General features: G+C 40.6%; 1 long non-coding RNA gene and 2 pseudogenes across 1 annotated transcript in view; 1 reads left to right on the forward strand and 2 right to left on the reverse strand.

Moving 5' to 3' along the window:
- The window catches only part of LOC139438028 (uncharacterized), a 225,086-nt gene extending 217,762 nt beyond the window's left edge, over positions 1 to 7,324 (forward strand). Inside the window, exon 4 of the long non-coding RNA XR_011647891.1 lies at positions 405 to 7,324. This is a non-coding gene — a long non-coding RNA (uncharacterized lncRNA). The remainder of the gene's footprint in view (positions 1 to 404) is intronic.
- Positions 7,325 to 19,842: 12,518 nt separating this feature from the next.
- Positions 19,843 to 20,405, reverse strand: LOC139437993 (general transcription factor 3C polypeptide 3 pseudogene; annotated as a pseudogene).
- A 1-nt stretch (position 20,406) lies between these two features.
- Positions 20,407 to 21,746, reverse strand: LOC101423363 (general transcription factor 3C polypeptide 3 pseudogene; annotated as a pseudogene).
- Between the last annotated feature and the right edge of the window lie 243 nt (positions 21,747 to 21,989).

Below are 21,989 nucleotides of genomic sequence, written 5' to 3' on the forward strand. Positions count from 1 at the left end.
AACATGTATTACAATGAAGCTAAATCCATGTTCTTTTTGGGAACTCCTAGTGGAAGCAATCCCATTACCCAAGTATAGACCCATTGCTTAGTGCTGCCCTAACCCAAGGAGAATTATCCCTTATATCGCACTGTTGTCAGTCAAGCAAGTGAGGATGGAAACAAGGTGAAACAAATATAATTTTTACTGCTAGCTTAAATCCCAAATTAGGAATATATTTTCTTTGTGGAAACTCTGCTTATCTAGCCCTTCCACTCTAATGGAAAGGACTTTGTAGTCTTGGATATGTTTTCCCTGCGGTATTTGCAATGAACAACAGCACCACCTTACCATTAAAGGTACAACACAATTTAGCCCCAGAACAAAGAAAGCAATCCCATTAATCCCCTTATTTACTTTCTTAGGAATCGCAGCATCCTCTGGACCTGCAGTTGCATCTTTGTACCTAGCTACTGATGTCTCCGAAGAAGTGGGAGTAGATATAGCTCAGATAGCAGACACCATCTTAACAGTGCAAAGGCAAATAAACTCCTTAACTGCAGTAGTGCTGCAAAACCACCGAGCACTTGATTTGCTAACAGCTGCATAAGGAGGAACTTGTTTATTCCTCAAAGAAGAGTGCTATTACTAAGTGAATGAATCAGGCAAGGTCCTTGAGAGCAATGAAGATCTAAAGAACAGAGTTAATGATCTCATGACACGGGAAAGTAATTTTTCTTTTTTGAACCCATCTAACCTTATCAAATGGGTGCCCCCCTACGTAGGACCATTAATTATTATCTGAATTCTTTTAGCACATTGTAGTTTACACTCTTCCCCAGTACATTCAGTGGGTTATGGCAGGATATATAATGTCTGGCATCTGTTGCTGCAATATCACTTAGGACAACTCCAATTCCTGAAAATGCCCCCACATCACATCTCTTTTTCCCTCTCCCTGCCCATAGCAACTACTGTGGCCACTTTCTCCAGGTCAATGCTACAATTTCTTCCATTATTAGTCACAATAGTTCTCTAGTAGAATAAAAGTAAGTCCATTCTAATCCATATTTTATTCCTCCATCTTGTGGACCCTGGGATGATGATGTCCACTCCACCTCTATATTGAGAGGGGCTTAGACCCACATGGATGATGAGTGCAATTCTCCTGCTTGGAGCTGAAGGCACTCTTGTTTCCCTGGTGTGGTGGCTGACCATTTTCACTTTCCTGTTAGCTGACCTGGGTAAGTCCAATGGACTGGAGAGTAGGAGTTGTAACTCTGTGGCTCAGGGTCCAGCTGGCATGTGGCCAGTCCAGAGATTCAAGTCTCCTGGGTATACACCAATCCCAGCACCAACCACAGGTTCAGTAAAAGTGACAGAAGAGGCATGCGTAGAAAGGTCACATCTGAGTCCAACTCCATCTCACTCAGGAAGACAAATTCCAAAGTAGGGCCCACTGATAAGCCACTGAACTCCAGAGCCAACTGCCATGCCCATAGAACTTGTATATCTCTGTAGCCTTCAGGAGTACCAGTACCTGGTGTTGTATCTACTTTCGCTGTCTCTGGCATCCTGCTGAGGCATGCATAAATACAACCCCTCTGATGACCTCCTGACTCAATGAGTGGGAAGGTGTACCCAGATTCTGGGGTGGTCAGATGTTCTCAAACAGAGGGAATTGTGTCTCTTGAGAGAATTGGTGGCTCCCAATGGGGGAGGATAGTCTAGTATGTCAAGCCCTCAGCATTGCTGCAAGTATCTGTGAATCTGGTCCTTTAAGCAGTGAAGCTTGGTTGTCACTCTGGGCACTGAGGGGAGGGGGGGAAAGAAGTAGAATAGATGGAAGCAGGGTAACTGGGGGACAATGGAAGTGAAGAACACTTTTAATTGAATGAATCTTATACCTAATTATGAGAAAGGCAATAGACAAATTAGAACCTAGATATGATAGTTTGAAACTGGATGAACCCCAAAATATCATGTTCTCAAAGCTAACTTATTCCTGTGGGAGTAAACCATTTGTGAATAGGACCATTTGATTGGGTTACTTCAATTAAATTTTGACCCAGATTGGGTCTTAATCTTTTTACTGGAGTCCTTTATAAGTGGGATGAATACAGAGAGACATAGAAATACCCACAGAAACTGGGAGAGAAAGTCCCAGAAGTCAGAATCTGAAAGCAACAAAATCTGGAAGGGAGAGAGTACTGGATGGTGCCATGTACCTTGCCAAAAGACAGAAGAATCCAGGATCACCTGTAGCCAGTCTTTGGGAAGAAAACACCTGATGATGCACACGTATGGACATTTTTCTCAGTCTTGAAACTGTAGACTTATAAGATAAATCCCCACTGTAAAAGTCAACCTATTTCTGTTATATTGCATTTCAGCATCCTGGCAAATTAAAACACCAGGTCTACAAAAATATGGCAGAAATGGTGGGTCAGTCTAAAGAAAATACCAGGAAAAGAAAATCCCTTTAAAAAACTAGTAAGGGAAGCAGACTTGGCCCAATGGATAGGGCATCTGCCTACCACACAGTAGGTCCCAAGTTTCAAACCCAGGGCCTCCTGACCCATGTGATGAGCTGGCCCTTGTACAGTGCTGATGCATGCAAGGAGTGCCCTGCCATGCAGGGTTGTCTCCCACATAGGGGAGCCCCACACAGAAGGAGTGAACCCTGTAAGGAGAGCCACCCAACATGAAAAAAAAGGACAGCCTGCCCAGGAATGGTGCTGCACACATGGAGAGCTGATGCAGCAAGATGATGCAACAGAACAAGACATAGATTCTGGGTGCTGCTGACAAAAATACAAGTGGGCACAGAAGAACACACAGTGAATGGACACAGAGAGTAGACAGCTGGGGGTGGGGTAGGGGAGAGAAATAAATAAAATAAAATAGAAAAATAAAAATAAATTAAAATACTAGTGAGAGAAAAGTCTCTAACAGTCACCTTCAAACATGTTCCCCCTGGGGCCTTGATCTTAATTTGTAGCTGGGCTGGAGATTATCCTAACAAGGAAAGACTGAGACTAGAGCATTTATTATCAGGCCAATGTCCAAATCATTCACAAATGCACACCCAATATCTCTACCCTCTGGATCTTTTTTGGTAGTGTTTGGAAAGCCAGTAAAATATTAGTAAAGTGAGCCCTGAATGAACCCTAAACTATACAGGAAATATGCTGTACACAATCCAACAAGCCCTGCTGTTTACAAATATTTAACTGGGCCCTTAAGTGTATATAAGGACTCCTTATTTGTGGCCCTACAAACATAGCTAGATGGAAGGTGTATCTGGGCCCTGGAAACATGACTTAATCATCAATCCACTGCAGTGCTGCAAGCTGGCAATGGACAAAGAATGCCACCCCTCATTGCCATTCCTGCTAAAAATTTACAGCCAAACACACCACTCACATCAGTCACTGGTTGTTACTTCCTGCCACCTCCTGCATCAGATCCTAATGCATCCTCCTTTAAAACTTTAATGTCTTAGAATAACTCCTTTTCCTACAATTTTTAGTGCCTAACGTTGAACTAGGTTCCCCTCACAATCAAATCCTCTCCCAAACTGTGAGAAGTAGACCACACAAAGGTAACACCACTTTGAGTCACCTAGCAATACACTGGACTAAGAAATGCTGCTCATTAGACAACTCCTCCCCCACCCCAGCCTAGGCCATTTCTCCTGTCTTAAAGGGATGCTTAGTGCATGTTCCATTCCTTTGTTCCCTCCTTCAGATACAGAGATATTGCTTATTGTGGTCCCAGATACCCCATCACTAATCCTATACCTGTATCCCTGGACACACTGTCATCCTCCTGGCACAAATTAACCATGAGAAAATATCTGAAGCCTCTTGAAACAACATCATCTGGACAGTCCCTCTCTTCCCATCAAATGCCCTGGATCATAATGCCTCCTGCTTTAATATTCATCTTATAGATATCACAGCCTGGACACTACAGGCCTACAACTACTGGTCCTATCATATAATTAACTTTCAAGGGAACCCCACATTTAATGGTCTACACCACAGACATAGTGTCTGGTCTGAAAATCTCTTGGTCTTTTGTCTGGTAGGACCAAATATACTACCCCAAGTCTTTCTCCCTGTTCAAAAATCTTATTATGTATCCCAATTAGACCCATCTAGGACTGGCATGTATGATGTATCTAGACAAGACAGGGAAGTGCTGAAGTACTATATCTTCCTCCTCTGCCCTAAGTGAGTCATGCCAATGCCCACTACTTCTCAACACAAATTTTCTCTAACTGGGCAACCACATGTACTTATCCCTCTCTAACTTTATACTTGGAGTCTACTGGGGTCCAAACAAAAATGGGAGGCATCTATACTTTACTTTGCTTACTCCTGCATACATCTCACTCCCATAAATACACACTTTTATATTGAGTTTACCAATGGACTTCCTAATTCATTTTCTAATCTGACCTTGAAAAACCTAGAGAGCTCAATTCCTGAATCCTTTGTTCATGGGAGCTGCCACCAAACTGGGCAATACTGATTTAGCATTAGGCACCACTTGCTTAGCCCAGCATTCAAAATCATTGCCACCTTATCAAAATTATCTTGACCAAAGATGTAAGAGTCTATTTCTGAGTTCTTGATTCAGTTCCTTTGGTCAATTATTTCTATTTTGATGCAAGTACCATGCTGTTTTTACCACTGTAGCTAAGTAATATATTTAAAGTCAGGAAGTGAGAACCCTCCAACTTCAATCTTCTTTTTAAAGATATCATTGGCTATTTGGGACCCCTTATTTTCCAAATAAAATTTATAATTAGCTTTTCCATTTCTGTTTAAAAAAAGGCTGTTTGAATTTGAGGGGAGGTTGTGTTGAATCTGTAAAATAGTTAAGGCAGAATTGATTTTTTTTTTTACCATGTTTCCAGTGATTTATTAAAAATACAAACAAAATTTTAAGATAAATTAAAACTCTTTATCTGCAAGCACTAAGACAATGAATTTCAATTTTGCTTATTCAACATGCATAAAAAGGTTATAAACTAACAATCATAGTATAATACTATTTTGTATTATGCTTATTTTACTTGCCATATCATAGACATGCCCATATTTCTACATCATTTCCAAACAATTATTTTAATGACAATATAATACCTATTTTTATTAGTCTACTTCTTCTTGACATGTAGTCTATTTCCATTTTTTGCTATTATAAATCACACAGACATAAAAATTTTCATGCATTTACCATTTTTGCTTTTGAATTATTCCTTTATGTTAAAATACCAAGAGTAGAACAGGGCAAAGGGCATGATCATTTTTATGGTTCTTGCTATGTTGCACATATTGCATTCCAAAGAGTTTTACCTATTTAAAATACTGTCTGAATGAATTCCTTCAACAGTTTCCTTCCAAAGTTAAAAAAAAAAAAATACATATCACATGTTTAGGTAGCTTTAAACTTCAGTATTCAAAGTTAAAAATAATTACTGTCTCTTAAAAAAAATGAAACAGTGGGACAGAGGGCCTTGCAAATTACTAAAAGTTTAGATGAGTTAACTTAAGCAATGCTATAAGACACTTGGAAAGTGGTGTTACAGGCACACTGGGGTAAATGGACAGAGGTGTTTCTGACCCAGAGACTCCAGTCCTGCAGGGCCCCTCCAGCTGTCCCAAGGGTTCAGGTGATCCATGTCTAGGTATATCTATGACACACAGTGCCAGTGCACATGAGTTGGGAAGCTCTAAATCAAAAGGAGGTTAAATAATTCAACTTGAGTCACAGATCTAGTTAGTGGCAGAGCTGGGAACTGAACTCAAACTTCTTGACTTTCATCAATGTATTTTCTATCATATCACAAATATTTGCATGTTCTCTGGCTCTAAATTAAATGATGTATGCAGACATGTATCTATAAGAATTTTCTAGCATGCTTAAACTAAAGGTACCTAAACTAGCAGTTTATATCAAAGATGAAAATTAAAAATATCATTGGCAATTGTATGACTATTTCTCTGCAATTTTTCAGATTTGCTACTTGTATTTGTCAGGGTTCTCTAGGGAAACAGAAGCAACAAGAGAGATCTGTCAATAGTATGTGATTCTGTAAGAGTCACGCAGTCATGGGGATGCACAAGTTCAGGTTCTGCAGGCAGGCTGTAACCAGTGGCTGCAATGAAAGTCCAATGAAGGTCCTTGGCAAGTTCTGGGAGATGTTGGTTGTCCAGAGATGAGCTGGGAAATTCTCACTCAATGCTGGAATCACTTCCCCTTTCAAGCATTCAACTGATTGGGTTAAGCGTCACTCATTGCTGATGGCAATCTCCCTGATTGATGTAATTAAAACCAGCTGTCTATGATTTACCACTGCAGTAAAGTCAATAGTGACTAAAGTCAATAAATGCCCTTGTATTACAGTTAGCTCAGTGCTTGCTTGACCAAACAACTGGGCACAATTACCTGGCCTAGTTGAAACAATAGCCTAACAATCACACTACTCTTTTAAATTGCCTTTGTAAATTCTTTGAACAGTAATGATTTTTGCACAGTATTTTGTATATCTGATAGCCAGTAAATAAAGTATAACAATAAATTATGAACACTACAAAAGAGAAAAGGTAGGGAAACGGACTTTTGCCCAGTGGTTAGGGCGTCCGTCTACCATATGGGAGGTCCACGGTTCAAACCCCGGGCCTCCTTGACCCGTGTGGAGCTGGCCATGCGCAGCGCTGATGCGCACAAGGAGTGCCGTGCCACACAAGGGTGTCCCCCGCGTGGGAGAGCCCCACGCGCAAGGAGTGCGCCTGTGAGGAAAGCCGCCCAGTGTGAAAAGAAAGAGCAGCCTGCCCAGGAATGGCGCCGCCCACACTTCCCGTGCCGCTGACGACAACAGAAGCAGACAAAGAAACAAGACGCAGCAAAAAGACACCAAGAACAGACAACCGGGGGAGGGGAGGGAATTAAATAAATAAATAAATCTTTAAAAAAAAAAAAAAGAGAAAAGGTAGACTTAAAGTAAGTTCAGGGAAACAGACTTGGCCCAGTGGTTAGGGCATCCGTCTACCACATGGGAGGTCCGTGGTTCAAACCCCGGGCCTCCTTGACCCGTGTGGAGCTGGCCCATGTACAGTGCTGATTGCGTGCAAGGAGTGCCCTGCCACGCAGGGGTGTCTCCCACGTAGGGGAACCCCACGCGCAAGGAGTGCACCCAGTAAGGAGAGCCGCCCAGCGTGAAAGAAAGTGCAGTCTGCCCAGGAATGGCACCGCCCACACTTCCCATGCCGCTGACAACAACAGAAGCGGACAAAGAAACAAGACGCAGCAAATGGACACAGAGAACAGACAACCGGGGTGGGGGGGGAGGGGAATTAAATAAATAAATAAATCTTTAAAAAAAAAAGTAAGTTCATATTCTAATAGTACCGAAGGTGAAAAATGTTGATTTTACAGAGGTAGAAAAAGATTCCCTCTTTAAATTTCAAATTCCTGCCCACTAAATGGAACCATAATATACATTGTCTGTGACATGACAGAGTCACAAGAGATGTTTCAGTCCACAAAATGATTTTGACCTATACTCAGTGTTGATGCTACTGTTGTAGAATTTGAGAGAGGTTCAATTATTTGTGTATAGAAAGGCCAGGACTCAGGAATGATTTTGAGAAGGAAAAATGGTTTATTGATGGCCGGCCAGACTCGGGAGCTTTCTGTTTCAAACTGGAGCCCCAAACAAGATTTCCAAGTTCCTTTTATACAGGGTGGGGAGTTAAATGGTGCTTTTATCGAAGAAAACTACTTTCTTTGTTAGTTAAGTCTTTACCTGAGTACCAGATAGGTTTTGAATTAGCATATATCTTCCACATCCTAGGTTAGCTTTTGGCATGGGCTTCATACATTCTAGATAAGCTTTTAGCACATTTGATTTGCATTTTCCCTGAATATTTAAAGTTTATAGAGCTTGCATTGATAAACTGTTTCCTGGGACTGGAGTCATTGCCATGGTTACCAAGGGCAGGGCTGCAGCCTCTCACCATCCCACACCCACAAGTCAGGACAGACAGCTTAGGTTAAGGTTATCTCCGAAGAGACAAAGAGCCTCCCACCCATAGCCCACATCATTATCAGGAGGAAAAGATTCATCACAAAGGTATTTATTTCACCTTTCACCAGAATCTAATGTCCCATATTAACTTTGAAAAACAGTGACTTTAGGGGATAACCCCACTGATTCTGTTGTGGCAACAGAGAGAAGTTGGTAATTATGTATTGAAGGCTAGGATTCAGGTATTCTCTGAAAAGGAAGATTTATTATGACTGGCTGGGCCCAGCAGACTCTTGTCCAAAAAGCCAAGCCCAGAGTAGGGCCTTTAGGTTACTTTTATACAGTAGACAGATGGGTTGGGGTCAAGAGAGGTTTAAGGGTCAAAAAACTTTGTTAGTTATTATTTTTTTTTTTTTAGGGTTTAGGGGTTTGTTTGAATACCAGCTAAACTTGAATTGCCCACATTCCAGGTAAGCTTGAAATATCATACCACCCACATTCCAGGTAAGTTTGAATTAATATATTGCCCACATTCCATCTGGATGTAAGTTTGAATACACATTTAGTCTACATCTTTTCTGAATGTTCAAAGCCTATAGGGTCTATATCACTTAATTGGCTTTCTAGAAACTAGGCAAACTTGGATATAAAATTGGATAGGTTTGAATTCATGCATAGGCTATATTAATTCAGCTGTATAATTACATAAGTTTTTCTTTACCATCACAATTGACAACTTAATGATATTTATTCTTCCAGTCCATGAAGATGGAATGTTTTTCCATTTATTTTGGGTTTCTTTGGTTTATTTTAGCAATATTTTGTATAGCTTTTGGAATACAGGCTCTTAATGACCTTGGTTAAGTTTATTTGATTTTTTTTTTGGTTGGTATTGTAAATGAAATTTTTCCCTGACTTCCTCCTCAGTTTCCTCATTAGTACTGTGTAGAAACCCTAGTGATTTTTTCACTACTGATTAATCTTGTATCTCACCACTTTGCTGAACTCATCTATCAGTTCTGATAGTTTTGTTGTAGATTTTTTGGGATTTTCTAGGTAAAGGATCATATCAACAGTGAATCATGAAACTTTTACTTCCTCCTTTACTATGTGGGTGTGTTTTATTTCTTTTTCTTACCTAATTGCTTTAGCTAGAACTTCTAGCACAATATTGAATAACAGTAGTGACAATGGGCATCTGTCTTGTTCCTGATCTCAGTGGGAAAGCTTTCAGTCTTTTACCATTGATAACAATATTAGCTATGGGTTTTTCATATAAGCAGTTTACCATACTGAGAAAGTTTCCCTCTATTCCTATCTTTCAGAGCTTTTTTAAAATTAAGAAATGATACTGTATTTTGTCAAATACTTTTTCCATGTCAATTAAGATGATAGGTTTTTTCCTTCAATTTATTGTTTTTACTTATAAAAATAAAATTTATTAAAATTACACACACAGAGTACACATTTACTCATGACATACAAATCCTACTTTTTCACCAAAAAGTAATGTATACAATTGTAAACAGTGGTAAGAATTCCTAAAAACATCCACTGTATTTCTTTGATCCTAAGTTCCCTACTTGTTTCCCTTCTGTAGTATATGCATCTATTATAGCATTTATTTCCCCCTAAAAAACTACTATTGAATCAATAGTATATCTAACAATTGTTGTCACCTTAGATTCAAGAATCTTAAGTATTTGAGGTAAGTAAATGTTTTTTCTTTTTAAAATGTTTTTTTATTTTTTATTATCTTTTTTTAAAGAAACATAGATCACACAAAATGTTACATTAAAAATATGAGGTTCCCATATAACCCCACTCCCCACCCCCACCCCACTCCTTACACATCAACAACCTCTTTCATCAGTGTGGTACATTCATTGCATTTGATGAATACATTTTACAGCACTGATACACAGCATGGATTATAATTTACATTGCTGTTTACATTCTCCCAGTCCGTTCAGTGGGTTATGGCAGGATATATAATGTCCTACATCTGTCCTTGCAATATCATTCAGAACAACTCCAAGTCCCCAAAATGCCCCCATATTCCACCTCCTCTTCACTCTCCCTGTCCTCAGCAACTCCCATGGCCACTGTCTCCATATCAATGATAGTTTCTTCCATTGCTAGAGTCACTTATCAGCACTACTTTAGTCCTTATATACCACCTCTCCTGTCTCTTCTATATTTGTAGTGAACTTGTAATGGAAAATATGCCATCCTATTGAACATGATCCACTCTTTTCTACTCTTTTTACAGGGGACCACAAATATATCATACAGTTTATTTGCCTCAGAGCAAATTGACTGAATTAAGCCTAGCCTCCCAGGTCTTATATTCTATGTAGCTAATATACTTGCAAGTGAAAAGTGAAAGATTAAATCAAGTATGTTTTTCCACCACAAAACCATTTTAAATAATTTTAAATTTTAGAAGCTGAGTTACATAACTGATTATCATAAAAAGTCCCAATTTGTCTTTCTTTTAATGGGAAACCTCTTTTTTTATGTTTGAAGAATTGCCTCTTGAAAAAGTAACAGGCACTAAAAATGGATGATAGAAAACACTGTAGAAATGTAATAAACATTACTTCAAAGCAGAGTTGGAACTCCTACTCTCTGGTTCATTGGACTTACCCAGGTCAGCTAACAGGGAACCGAAAGTGCCTTCAACTCCAAGCAGGAGAATCACATCCATCAACCATGTGGGATCTAAGCCCCCTCTTGATATAGAGGTGGAATGGACATCACCATGCCAGGGTCCACAGGATGAAGGAATAAAATGTGGTTCAGAAGTGGACTTACTGGTATTCTACTATAGAAATATTGTGACTAGTAATGGAAGAAACTGTAGCATTGATGTGGAGACAGTGGCCACAGGAGTTGCTTTGGGCAAGGAGAGGGAAGAAGAGATGTGATGTGGGGGCATTTTTTGGGACTTGGAGTTGTCCTAAATGATATTGCAAGGACAGATTCTAGACATTATATATCCTGCCATAACCCACTGAATGTACTGGGGGAGAGTGTAGACTACAATGTAAACTACAGTCCATGTGGTGCAGCAGTGCTCCAAAATGTATTCACAAAATGCAATGAATATGCCACAATGATGAAAGAGGTTGCTGATGTGGGAGAAGTGGGGTGGGGTGGGGTGTGGGGTATGTGGGAACCTCATTATTTTTTATGTTATTTTTTAATATTTTTAATGTAACATTTTTTGTGATCTTTGTATCTTAAAAAAATACAATAAAAATAAATGTTCATAAAAAAAGAATTGTGCTGAGCTGTAACTCTCTCTCAGTAGTTAGTGATATATTCCATAAGTGTGACAAGGATGAGATCATGTCTATCTTGTTTACTATTGCACTCCTAGCACACATCCCAGTGCATGGTATATAGTATGTGCTTAATATAGTTTATTACATGTACAGATGATTAAATGTATGACTAAAAATAAAACTGCATATTTAACTGCAAGCTGTCTCAAAGGCTAATATTGTATAGTTCAGCTTTGGAGATAATTTTACTATAGAATGCTAAAAGGAAATTACAGAACAATATAAAAAATTCCTTCAAGAATGATAATTTTGCAAAAATGCCAAAATATCATTATCACATATTAATAATGTAATACCTTGTTAGATAATTCTGAAATTATCATTTCCATTTTGGGGTTAAGAATAACATAGCCCTGTGACAGAAGAAATTGGTCCACACACAGCAGGTGCCCGATGTTTTATGTTGATTCATGGGTGTACAAAAACTTTTTAAGGGCAGTGGACTTGGCCCAGTGGTTAGGGTGTCCGTCTACCACGTGGGAGGTCCGTGGTTCAAGCTCCAGGCCTCCTTGACACATGTGGAGCTGGCCCATGCACAGTGCTGATGTGAGCAAGGAGTGCTGTGCCACGTAGGGTTGTCCCCACTTAGGAGAGCCCCACGCACAAGGAGTGTGCCCTATAAGGAGAGCTACTCAGCATGAAAGAAAGTGCAGCCTGCCTAAGAATGGCACTGCCCACATGGAGAAATGACACAACAGTATGACACAGCAAAAAGAAACACAGATTCCCGTGCCGCTGACAAGAGAGGCAGACAAAGAAGACGCAACAAATAGACACACAGAACAGACAACAGGGGTGGTGGGGGGGAAGGGGAGAGAAAAAAAAACTTTTTAAGCCATCCCAGTATTCCTGTTGCTCTGATAAATGAGAAACAAGTTGTAGGCAATATCTCTTTGCAAATCTAATGACAAATTTTATACCCTCTATCACAATTGGAGGAAGCTTCAAAGGCCTTCTGATAATAGTAGATGGCAAGATGAAGCAGCCCCAGTTGGGGAAGACCATGGCCCAAAATTTAAAATAACTCCTGTCAAGGCCCACATATACTGAGGCATTGATTAAGAAAGGAAAGTTCTCCACAATTAGAGCATGTCTCCTTAATATGTATTTCTGATATGCCATATGAATAAAGGTTAAGTCATTTTAAAGAATATAGTGAGATTCATGGGGATGAGCATGAAAGCCATGTACATACTGTCCAAGTGTCTGCTTAAAACTGCCAGATATAAATGCATTGTTTCCATTTAAGACACACAGGACATGATTTTCTGGGGTTTTCAGCATTAAATGAAGACAGAAGCAATGATGACATATATATTAGTCAGGGTTCTCTAGGGAAACAGAATCAACAAGGGATATCTGTCTCTGGTAAGAGATTTATAAGAGTCTCTCACAGAGCCATGGGGATGCACAAGTCAAGGTTCTGCAGGCAGGCTACAAACAGGAGCTCTGATGAAGGTCGAATGAAGATTCTTGATGAATTCTCAGAGATGTTGACTTTCTAAAGATGAGTTGGTAAATTTTCTCTCAATGATGGAATCACTTTCCGTTTTAGGGATTCAACTGATTGGATTAAGCATCACTCATTGCTCATGGCAATCTCCCTGACTGATGTAATTACAACCAGCTATCAGTGATTTACAACTGCAGTAAAGTCAGTTGTGAATGAAGTCCATAAATGCCCTTGTATTACAGTTAGCCCAGTGCTTTCTTGACCAAACAACTGGGCACAATTACCTGGATGAGTTGACACAATAGCATAATGACCACAGTCAACCACTTGTCAGTTTGGCAACCATACCATTACCTTAAACCATACTTAGTCTCTAAGGAAAACAATAACAGACATGCATAAATATATATTTCCACCTAACAATCTTCAACTCTTCTGCATACAACTGGAAATGCATTAATTTCATACAGAATAGGGTGCACGTTCTTGGGTAATATTCAATTGCAAACTTGACATTCTCAAATATTATGGCATGAAATGGATACCACTTGTTTTTGTTTTTGTTTTTTAATTTATTTCTCTCCCCTTCCCCTGCCCCCTGCGCCAGTTTTCTGTTCTCTGTGTCCATTTGCTGTGTGTTGTTTTTTTTTGTCCACTTCTGTTGTCAGCAGCATGGGAATCTGTGTTTCTTTTTGTTGCATCATCTTGCTGCGTCAACTCTCCGTGTGTGCGGTGCCATTCCTGGGCAGGCTGCACTTTCTTTTGCGCTAAGCGGCTCTCCTTACAGGGCCAACTCCTTGCACATGGAGCTGGGGGACACCCCTACGTGGCATGGCACTCCTTGCGTGCATCAGCACTACATTTGGGCCAGCTCTACATGGGTCAAGGAGGCCTGGGGTTTGAACTGCAGACCTCCCATGTGGTAGATGGATGCCCTATCCACTGGACCACGTCCACTTCCTGATACCACTTGTTATATGATAAGGGGAAAGTTTGGGGAAGAAGACCAAGAAATTCATTTTGTGTACATACATAATCTTCATCATAATGAAACAAGGAAGAAAGATTCATGACCATTACAGTCCTCATTTCTGTAACTGGTCACAAGGTTGAAGTTCACATTCATTGCTACCTTCTTCCACTATCCATTCCATGTTTCCATTACCCTCAGTGACACTTCAGCTGGCCGTGTTTCTTTGCCTGATGGGGTGACCCAAACTTTCATTCCTGAAGGTTCTTGGCCATTGCTAGCCCTGCTTGGATTGGGTTGTTGCAATTCTCCATTGACTTTAATCATAGGACATGGCTGTACTAGGAGAAGCCCTAGAGGATCGCCTATATTGTGGGCAAACTCTTCTTTACCCCCACTATGTAAACGCAGTCCTATTTCCCCATGATAGTCAGGATCAACCACTCCAGACAGTACAGTAATTCCTTTCTTTGACTGTTGATTCAGAGGCAAGAGGAGCCCAAAGTGGCCAGGTAGCAGGTTTAACTTCTAGTTCAATGGAATCATTGCTGTGTCCCCTGGTGACAGCACTCCTCCTTTTTGGACTAAAACATGTAGACCAGCAGAGTTTGAGCTTGCAGGGATAAGAAGCAAAATTTTTCCTAGTGGGTCACTAAGGGTAATAGTGAGTGTGCCACTCCCATTTCCATCCATTGATTCCCTTACCGATGGGTCCTGGTTATGGGAGAAACAGCACCATAGAGTAGACACTGATTTAGAACAACACAGCCTCCAGGAGAACATTGCCCCAGCCTACAAGGTATTACCACCAGATTGGTGCTGTAATTGAGTCTTTAAATGGCCATCCCACCATTCTATCAACCCAGCTGCTTCACGGTGATGGGGAACATGGTAAGACCAGTGAATTCCATGGACATGTGCCCATTCCCACACATCATTTGCCACAAAATGGGTTCCTTGATCAGAAGCAATGCTGTGTAGAATGCCATGATAGTAGATAAGACATTCTGTATGTCCAGTGATGGTAGTTTTGGAAGAAGCATTGCATGCTGGAAGTGAAAACCCATATCCAGAGTATGTGTCTATTCCAGTTAAGACAAATCACTGTCCTTTCCATGGTGGAAGTGGTACCATGGAATCAACTGGCACTGGGTAACAGGGTGGTCACCTCAAGGAATGGTGCCATATTGGGGGCTGAGTGTGGGTCTCTGCTGCTAGCAGATTGGGCCCTCAGCAGTGGCTATAGTCAAGTCAGCCTTGGTAAGGGGAAGTCCATGTTGCTGAGCACATGCATATCCTCCATCTCTAACTCCATAGCCACTTTGTTCATGAGTCCACTGGGCAGTGACAGGAGCAGTGGGGGAAAGAGGCTGAGTATGAGCCACAGAGCAGGTCATCTTATCCACTTGATTATTAAAATCATCCTCTGCTGAAGTTACCCTTTGGTTAGCATTCATGTGGGACACAAAATTTTTCATGATTTTTGCCCACTCAGAAAGGTCAGTCCACATACCTCTTCCCCCGACCTGTTTGTCACCAATTTTCCAATCATGTTCCTTCCAAGTCCTTGACCATCCAGTGAAACCATTGTCAATAGCCCATGAATCAGTATATATATGCACCTCTGGTCATTTCTTCTTCCAAGCAAAATGAACAACCAAGTACACTGCTCAAAGTTCTGCCCACTTGGAGAATTTGTCCTCATCAGTGTCCTTCAGGGATGTCCCAGAAAGGTGCTGCAGTGCTGCAGCTGTCCACTTTTGGGTGGTACCTGCATATCATGCAGAACAATCTGAAAACCAGGCCCATATTTTCTCTTCCTCAGTCAACTGATTGTAAAGGACTCCCCAGGAGGCCAAAGCTGTAGGCTTGGAAAGAGAAGGTAACATGGCAAGGGTGGTGACCATGGCCATTTGGGCTGCTTCCTCACGTAACATACTCATGTCTTCAGGACCCGCTTGAGCTCTATCTCATATATACCACTTCCACTTTATTATGGAGTGATGCTGTGCATGCCTAACTTTATGGCTTGGTGGGTCAGGCAATACCCAGCTCATGATAGGCAACTGAGGTCTCATGGTAACTTGATGGCCCATGGTTAAGCATTCAGTGTCTACTATGGCCTGTAGCAGGACAGAAGTTGTTTCTCAAAAGGAGAGTTGTTATCTACAGAGGATGACAGGGCTTTGCTCCAAAATTCTAAGGGTCTGCATTGTGATTCTCCTATAGGCGCCTGCCAAAGGCTCCAGACAGCATCTCTATTTGCCACTGAAACTTCCAGCACTGTTAGATATGCTGGATCATATGGCCCAAGTGGTAGTGCAGCTTGCATAGCAGCCTGTCCCTGTCTCAGAGCCTCTTCCTGTTTCGGTCCCCAATCAAAACGATCAGCTTTTCTGGTCACCCAGTAAATGGGCCAGAGTAGCACACCCAAATGAGGAATGTTGTCTCTAAAGTCCAAAGACACCAGCTAACTGTTGTGCCTCATTTTTGGTCATACAAGGAGCCAGATGCAACAGCTTATCCTTCACTTTAGAAGGGATATCTTGACATGCCCCACACCACTGGACACCTAGAAATATCATTGAGGTCGACAGACCTTGCATTTTAGTTGGATTTATCTCTCATCCTCTCTCATGGAAAGGCCTTACTGATAAGTCTAGGGTCTTTGCTACTTCTTGCTCAGTAGGTCCTATCAGCATGATATCATCCATATAATGGAGCAGTATAATGTCTTATGGGAGGGAGAGATGATCAAGATCCCTGTTGAAAATATGACAATATGACAATAATATGACCTAATAATATGACAGAGGGTTAGAGAGTTGATATACCCCTGAGGCAGGAGAGTTAAGGTATACTGCTTGCCTTGCCAGATGAAAGCAAACTGTTTCTGGTGGGCCTTACCAATAGCAATTGAGAAAAAAGCATTTTCCAAATCAATAGCTGTATACCAGGTACCAGGGAATGTGTGGATTTGTTCAAGCAATTATATGACATCTGGGAGCCAGCTGCAATTGGTGCCACCACCTGGTTAAGTTTATGGTAATCTACTGTCATCCTCCAATATCCATCTGTTTTCTGTACAGGCCAAAGAAGAAAGTTGAAGAGAGATGTGGTGGGAATCACCAACCCTGCATCCTTCAAATCCTTGATGGTGGCACTAATTTCTGCAATCCCTCCAGGAATCTTGTATCACTTTTGGTTTACTATTTTGGTAGGTAGGGGCAGTTCTAGTGGCTTCCACTTGGCCTTTCTACCATAATAGCTTTCACTCCAAAAGTTGGGGGTCCAATGTGGGGATTCTGCCCATTACTGAGTATGTCTATTCCAATTATGCATACTGGACCCAGGGAAATAACCACAGAATGGGTCTGGGGACCTACTGGACCAACTATGAGATGAACCTTAGCTAAAACTGAATTAATCTTCTGACCTTCATAAGCCCCTACTCTAACTGGTGGACCATAGTGATGTTTTGGGTCTCCTGGAATTAGCCACTTCTGAGTCAGTGTCTAACAATCCCTGAAATGTCTGTTCATTTCCTTTCCCCCAATGCATTTACTCTGGTAAAAGGCCATAGGTCTCCTTGGGGAAAGGTGGGAGGAAAATGAACAGTGTAAATTTTGAGCAGTTTAACAGAATCCTTCCTCAAGGAGACCTGGCCTCCTCCTCATTCAAGGGGTTCTGGGTCTGTCAACTGTCCCAAGTCTGGGAATTGATTAAGGGGCTGTGATTCTCTGCATCTGTTATTTGAGTTAGGGTTTTGCTCACCCAGACTAGAACTCTTCTGTTTATATACATCCAGAAGAATTTACTAGACTGCCCATCTATTTCACTGCTAGGTACCCCATGACATATTAGCCAATGCCATAACTCTACACACTCATTCTGTTTTGAGTGCTTTTTAAAATCTGCCTTTCAATGGGGTAGCCACGCCCACCTTGACTTTGGCGATTAACTGCGAATACTTGACTTTTACCAGACGGACATCCAATCACTCCCATAATGTTTAAGGATTCTGATTCCATCACAGTAATATATGGACTACAGAGAAGAGCAACCACAGAGCTCTTCAGGGAAGATGGAGTTAGTCTTACAAATTTATTCCTCACAGTCCTGGTTAAAGGTGTGTCCTCTGTACATTCCTGGGTTGGGTTGGCAGCATTCAAATGGTAAATCCTTTCTAGCATTCCAATCTCCCTAAGCCTCTGAATTCCCTCTTCTACTGTGTACCAGGTCAAATCGAGCATCTCATTCTCAGACATACTCAATCATCTTTTGTCCCATGTTTCAATCAGCCACCCAAAAAACTGTTAGAGCCCTTCTAACCCCTCGAGCTACAGCACTGAATCCACAATTCCTGCTTAGTTTCCCCCATCAATAACTTCAGCCTGACCCAACTTTATATCCTTCCACCATTATCCCATACACTTAGTATCCACTCCCACACATATTCCCCTGGTTTCTGTCTATATAAGTTGGAAAACTCATGCAGATCTTTCTGAGTATACCTTACTTCCTCATGGGTCACACTTTGTATTTCACCTTTTGGGGCTTGTTGTGATTTTAGTCTAGTAATAAGTCTCTAAAACAAGAGAGGTGGTGGGGGTGGGTAAGGAGAAGGATTAGAAATGCCTTGCAAGCTACTAACCTAAGTGCTTTCCCTTGCATTTTCTTCTGGTGAGACAGGATTAATCTCTTCAGGCAGGATTTGGAAGGCAGTTTCCTCAGGGCTGACTGGAGGCTTGGCTGTGCATGCTGGAGTTTGGCCTGTATGTGCCTCAGGGCTGGATGAAGGCCCAGACTCCCTGAGGCAGGCCAGAGCCTGAGCAGGGCAGGCTTCAGTTTGGCTGGTACCCATTTTAGGACTAGGAGTTGTTTCAGACTCCCTGGGAAGGCTGGAGGCTGGGTAATGCAGGGTTGACAACATGTTGCTGTTAAAGTCTCAGCAGAATTCTGGGTTTCAATGTCTCCATCCCATCAGTATCATCATCATCCCATATGCCTCCATCCCAGTTCTCTGGATCCCACTCTTTTCCAACCAATGTCTTCACTTATACTGCAGAAACCCTATGGGGTTGAGATTTTAGATCCCTTTGTAACTCCGCTACTCATACAATGAGAATATGAGTTTGGTTCTCAGATATTTTGAGCCTGTGGCTACAGGTGACAAGATATTTTTCAGAGCACACATAGAAATTTTTGCATCATCCATTCAGTGTTTAACTTTCAAAATTGAAGCCTTTAACTCATCTCTTTCTTTGGGAACAGTATCCAGGATATCTATGAGGAGCCATTCAACATCATTATACCGTTTGACTTCCAACAAAACTCTATTAAGGTGTTGAAAACACTCTCACCCAGATCCTTGCTTCTTACAAGCATGAAAGTAGGGGAATCCAGTGATGGTATTTTGTGGATCTCAATTGCCAACTCGTTCCATGGACTGTTCACAGCCTATTCATTATTGGAAAGGAAGTCGTCAGTACCCTCGAGTGTTATTAGGGTAGAGAGACAATTGCAAAACTCCCAGAACCACCTCAGACACCCTATGTTTTAGACTCTGTTCCTCAAGAATCATTCCTGGTACCAAGCTATATTAGTCAGGTTTCTCTAGGGAAACAAAATGAACAAAGGATATCTTTCCATAGTAATAGATTTATCAGTCTCTCACACAGCTGTGGGGATGCAGACATCCAGGTTGCAGAATGCAACCAGGAGCTCTGGTGAGTCCAGTGAAAATTCTTGATGAATTCTGCGAGATGTTGACTGTCCAAAGATGAGCTGGGAAATTCTCTCTCAATGCTGGAATCACTTATGCTTTTAAGGGATTAAACTAATTTGGTTAAGCATCACTCATTGCTAATAGCAATATCCCTGATTGATGTAATTATACCCAGCTATCTATGATCTACTACTGTAGTAAAGTCAATGGTGACTAAAGTCCATAAATGGCCTTGTATTACAGTTAGCCCGGTGTTTGGTGACCAAACAACTGGGCACAATTACCTGGCCAAATTGACACAGTAGTCTAACCATCACATCATACATCTTGGATGTGCATGGTAACTTGATTGAAAATATCCCAGAGCTGGATTTGTTGACATTTTCCATTACTATTATCCTGGTGCAATTATTTGCCTTTCTGAAATTTTTGCCCAGAATTTCAGCAGAGACTAAAGTATCCAGTTACTTATGTTTTTCTCTGTCGTTGTAAAATGAATAATATTCCAATGAAGAATCTATAAGTAAGTCAGCCTCTTGAAGAAATCAGGATAAGTCATGTAAGGAGTATATGGACTTCACCAAATGTTCCACTAGTCATCCCTTGTCAAAACACTCACAAGTACAACAAATAATTGCTTTTGCATGACCATTTGCTCTCTCTTGGTCATTGTTGTCTGATATTTTGTCTCTTGACACTTTAATAAGGTAAAGATATCTCTCTCCAGATTTGGAATTGTATTTCAAATAGACTTGGACACTACTCATTGCTACCTTTAAAAGCATAGCCAATATAGTAAGTAAGGTATCCAAATAACCAAACATTTTGCCTTGTGAAAACAACAGAGTATAACGATGAAGCAATAAATTCAATTCCTGCATGCCGAAGCCAAACTGCTGCAAGGTGGTATCTTTCCAAGTAGATTAGTGCACTAACAAAGGGAAATTCAGAATTATATTCACTAACATCCAAAAAAACTGTCAGCAACATCTACATATAGGTCTTTCATATCTTCAGAATTCTGTACCAAGGGTGTTGTTAAGAGAGGATTAAGTGGTTCAAGGATGTTGAGATGTACAAGACAGAGCATCAGTTTCAATGTGGTATCTGTTGGAATGCCATCAGATATAGTGCAGGTAACATTCACACTAACTTTATTTTCTTCTGGGGTGCCTTGTATAGATTTTTTTTTTACCAGCATGATTCCAGAAAAATCTGTAATAACCTCCAAAGCTTTGTGATACTGTTTGTTAGAAACATAGAGTTCAGCTGCTATGATAACATCTTCCATAGAGACTAGGCCTTGGTGTTTTGAGAAAGCTTCTTCAATAATGTTAATAGCTGAAGTAACATCATTGGCTTCATATTAACTCTTTGCCATATCTCTGGCTAACTGCATAAAAGGTTCCCCATCATCTGGAGACAAAATGTTTAAAATATGCCTGTAACTATCCGTTGTCATTTTATGATCCCCCATATGTTCATAAATGCTTTATTGCTCCCACAGTTAATGGGCATTAGTAGGTTCATATTTAAGGGTTTTAGTATAGCAAAAAATAGCCTGCTTAATATTGTCCTGTTCCAAAGACATTTCTGTCCATTCTTTTAACCCATTCTTCTGTATCACTGGGATTTAAATGTGTAGCAATGAACTCAAATTGCAAATATTTCTCCATATCACCCTGATACCCATATATCATGGCAAGAGTAGAGACTGGCTCATCAGCCAGAGGAGCTTTTTTTATGATTCCCATGCACACCAACATCACCTTATCACTTTCTCCTTGAGCAAAGCAATTGTTGGCTTCACCATGAGACCTCTTTGAGCTCTGGGAAGTTTACTCTGAGGACTTTTCTCTTTCATAATTTCACATTCAAAAACCATATCCAATACAAATACATTGCCAGCAGTGGGTTATTCATGTGTTCCTTCCTCTCATTCCTTTTCCTATTCTTCACTGTCATTCTCTTCAAGCATGGAAGTGAAGACCTTGTGCACTAACTTACTGATTCAATCTGATGTTTCTCATTTTTGTCCTGAGATTTGGTAGAGTCAATTCCTGATGATGATGAGAGTTCAGAACCATTTGGATTTTCTTCATCTGATAACTTTCCTTTTTCCTGAAGACTTTTCTTCTTATGCATTTTTCTTTATTCTCTAATCTTTTGAAATCCTGAAAGGAGATTTTCCCTTTTGGGTACTCAATGAACTTGGGGGTGAATTACATCTTTAATTTATTAATGTGGCATGTTACATTAATTGATATTATTGTGTTGAAAGAACCTTGCATACCAGTGATAAAACCCAAAGATCTGGTGTATAATTTTTTTTCATTTTATAAACAATTCATTGAAGTATATAATTCATACATGAACATACATTAACAGTTAGTGTATAGTAAAAGTTGTGAACTTTTACAAAACAAACATGCATAACATTATACAAGGTTCCCATATATTACCCA

Source organism: Dasypus novemcinctus, chromosome X (genome assembly GCF_030445035.2).
Source record: "Dasypus novemcinctus isolate mDasNov1 chromosome X, mDasNov1.1.hap2, whole genome shotgun sequence".
Classification (NCBI taxonomy): Eukaryota; Metazoa; Chordata; class Mammalia; order Cingulata; family Dasypodidae; genus Dasypus; species Dasypus novemcinctus.